We start from the raw sequence: 4,033 nt of genomic DNA, 5'->3' as shown, positions 1-4,033 counted from the left end.
GTTCTACTCAATCATTAAGAAGAATTGACTTTTTGCACTCAATCATTAAGAATTGACTTGTAAACGTTCTACTCAATCAATAAGAATTGACTTTCTGCACTCATCTCTAGCATGGATTGGCATGATAAGCTTTGATGTGGTTCCCTATGAATTGACATAAAGAGAATACCAATAGAGCTATAAATAAAGACTTGCTTTAAAATTAATACCAACACAAAAAGGATGTCAACTCAACATTGAACCAGAAAGAAAATGCCACCATCTGAAGTGCCAACTTTGTACTAACACTTCATCCTCAAACATAACGTACATGCATCTAGCAAAATGTATTTATTTTACTAAAAAGTCTACTATTCCCTCTTTTACCAACCTTGAAGTCTCCCAAATAGCTTCACACATTCCTCTTCAAATGGAAAAAGTTCAACTTCATGCATTTTATGGGTCCTATCTGTGAATGCAATTACTGCTTACAAACCAAGACCAAAACTTATAATGTTCTTTAATGAAGCCTCACCTACCATTGTCTTAGTAATTATGGACCCCTTCATAGACCCATTATACACAGAAAAAAAGACAAAGAAGTCCTTTCTTCCCTGTGGAACTCAACATCAGGCCCCTGGAAGGCCTTGGAAAGGACAAATAGATCTCCTTGGAATCGCATTTCTCCATTTTATGGCTCTTTCGTGTCCTCCTTCAAAGCCTTCATATGCATTGACATAAACCATGTTTTAGCATGGCTTTAGGATATAGAACTTCAATGTCCAAAACACAAGGCCTACAATGGGAATTGATATAGGTCCTCTTTCTCACCTTAGTAACCTCAATAGATTCATTGCTTCAAGTTCCATACACCTTTAAAGAGATACCAATGAGGCTAGCTAAAACATGTCAAGACACTACCACAAACACATTATGATGCTAAATCCCACATAGAATCCTCTTTAACATTTAACAAACCTAAAAACTTTACACAAACTCTATACTATGATACCCATGAACATAATTAATGCTTTTAAATCAAGACCAAAACTTATAAGATCATACAAGCCGAACTTGATAGAACCAACCACATATGTCATTGTATCTTCTGTGCATGTGTGAGAAAGGCTGAATGTATTTAATCTCTGTCTTCACCTTTCTTGCAGCCTCTATGCATTGACATTTTAAAACCCTTCCTTATGCACTTCTAAGAATAGATAGTGGGGACTTCTATGAAGCTTTGATAGAGTGGCTTAATATGATCCTGCATTGTAAAAGATTGTGTTGCAGTTTCTTTTATGATTGTATTTCTTTTGGAATTATTTAGTGGATGGGGATGGGCACTCCTTATTCCTCATGATAGGGTAAGAAGGGATCACAATTGACTTCCCATGGGGTAGCTATCACTATGAACCATGGAGCAACTATGGCATAAGTGGTCCTTTTGAGTGCCAGTCATCCATTGAAGATCGTAGAAGATCTTCCATGAAAAATCTTGGAGTCTAGTTTACATTGGTAGTAATTAGTAGAGTCTAGCCTAGTAATAGTTAGTATACTCAAATTCACATCGGTGGTAGTTGTTAGTCATTGTTTGCAGGTTAGAGGTGGGATTTTTAGAATAGTTAAAAGTACTTAGTAGCATCTAGCTAGTCAGGAGTAGTAGTTTACTACTTAGTAACTAGTTAGTAAGCTACAAGTCACAAGTTTATTAGTTATTCTTAAGTACAAAGGTAGTCTGTGTTTAGTATTTAGTAATTACATCTAGCCCATATCATAGTAGTTCAGTTGCTACTCCTCCTCATAGTAATTTTTTAGAATAGTTAGAAGTAGTTAGTAGCATCTAGCTAGTCAGTAGTAGTAGTTAGTTCTTAGTAGTAGCTAGTCTTAGTTTACTACTTTTAGAACTAGTTAGTAAGTTCCTAGTCACAAGTTTATTAGTTAGTCTTAAGTACTAAGTTAGTCTTAGTTTAGTATTAAGTACTTACCTCTCGCCCAAGGTTAATTGTAGCTTCTCCTTATAGTAGCTCCTTACCTGCATGAGCCTTTCTTTGTTTTCCCTTTGTTTGGATGGCCAGAAATTTAAAGAAAGTGTCTCCTAGGATGTCATTGGATTCGAAGATCTCATATGATCGAAAGTCTTGGGTGTTGAGAGATCATGCTCAACATCATGTGATCATATGTGCATAGCACTTATCCAATATAGTGCTATAAAGTAAAGGGTTAGATGTCCTAACCCTAACCCTAACCCTAATCCAAAATGGAATTGTATATATTCTACATTTTCAACTAAATCTAGTGTACAGTTATTCATTTGTGGTGTGCTCTCTAGCTGTGCCCTCTCTCCTCATCTCCACTCTTCTCCTCTCTCCTCTTCATATTTTGTTATGGTATTAGAGCTCCCTTGCCTTCCGCTGAGGCATTGCGATCCTTGAGAGTGCAAGAGAGATTGAGTCATTGGGAGAGAGAATTGTGAGTTCTTTTGCATTCATTTCTGTGTGAGAATTCCGTTCATTCTTATTGTAAGAAAGAGGCTAAGCATTGAGAGAGATAGAGAGATCTATTCTCTACAATGATCTTCGAGAGAGGAGTTTCTTCTTGAGAGTGTTCTATTATGAAAGAGTTCTCCATCGAGCTCTATTGTGAAAGAGTTCTACTCCATCGAGCTCTAGCTACATTCCAGCAGCTCCCAATCGTCTCTGTTCCATCAAGCTCTCAGACTTAGAAGCTACAAAGCTCCTATCAATAGCTACGCTCCTATCAGGCCTTCAGTGTGCTCTTCTGCAACGCCCTCCCGAACAAGAACGTCAAGGACTATAAATATTAATAGGCTCCATCTCCAAACGAGCAGCAACTCGGCTCAGCAATGTCCAGCAAGGCAGCGCACGTCGGCTCAACAACAAGCACCTCTGCTGCTCCAACGACAGCTTCAGCGACCAGCTCCGGCTCCAGCCGCATCAAACGACGCTCTAGCTCTATGAGCTTGTGTGTGCTGCTCCACAGCTGCATCTCCAAAGCCATGTAGGAATAATCCACCTAATACAAACAATAGCACATTTCAGAGTGGAAAAATTACATGGATCTTTCTTTGAGAAATCCATGCAACATCTCAAACAATATGGGATATCTATATCATTATCTCAAATTCATAAATCCCAAATGCAAAGTCCCTACCCCACCCAATAACCACACCATTTTATCAACAATGTGCACAGCTTTATCAACAACATGGGCTACATGAGCGATTCGCCAGCAGGCCAGTGAAGGCAGTCTCAAAGGCCACAGAGCGCACATCCGAGCTTTCCTACGTGGAAAGCTTATCCTCAATAAGCCCAGCTCCAAACGCGCCACCGACAATAGCAAGGCCAGCAAACCTCTCCAAGGACCTGCTCCCGGCACTCGATGCCCTACGATTGCCTCTTCATCAACGACTCAACGACGTGCATGTTGGGTCGAACAACCAACGACACCCTCCATAGAGCAGAGCAACCACGCCCCACGCTCCTGGCTTCTCAAAAGACTCCATCAACGAGCCCTAACCTCGCTTCAACCGCCTCACAAAGCCTCCAACGACAGCTTTGCAAGCTCTACGCCACCTCTAAGCCTCACAAGCCAGGCTCTCGCTCCACGCAAGCAAAAAGACGGATCTCCAAGGCTCCATCGACGAGTAGTCCGACGCCATCGACGAAAATCAGCAGCTCCCACAAAATCTTCGAAGAGTGCATCTTCTTCACGAGCTGACACGTGGCACACCCTGGTCACCTTATCCACAAGACCTTCAGCCCTTGGTCAAAGACTTGACACGTGGTAGCCTATCTGCCATGTGGCAGACCTTATCTGCCACGTCACCTAGGGTTACCTAATCCTGGTTGCATTGAGTGCCACATCAACAGTGGTCAAACATCTACCACGTCATCATTGACCAAGTCAACTGCCACGTCACCAGTTTGACCAATCAACGCATGCCATGTCAACTGATATGTCATCTACCACATCAACTGCCACATCATCATTGCTGACATCATCATCTACCACGTCATCAACCTAACCATGGTTA

Source organism: Dipteris shenzhenensis, chromosome 9 (genome assembly GCF_047967505.1).
Source record: "Dipteris shenzhenensis isolate YYH24624 ecotype China chromosome 9, Dip_SZ_1.0, whole genome shotgun sequence".
NCBI lineage: Eukaryota > Viridiplantae > Streptophyta > Polypodiopsida > Gleicheniales > Dipteridaceae > Dipteris > Dipteris shenzhenensis.
This window is presented reverse-complemented; position numbering follows the sequence as displayed.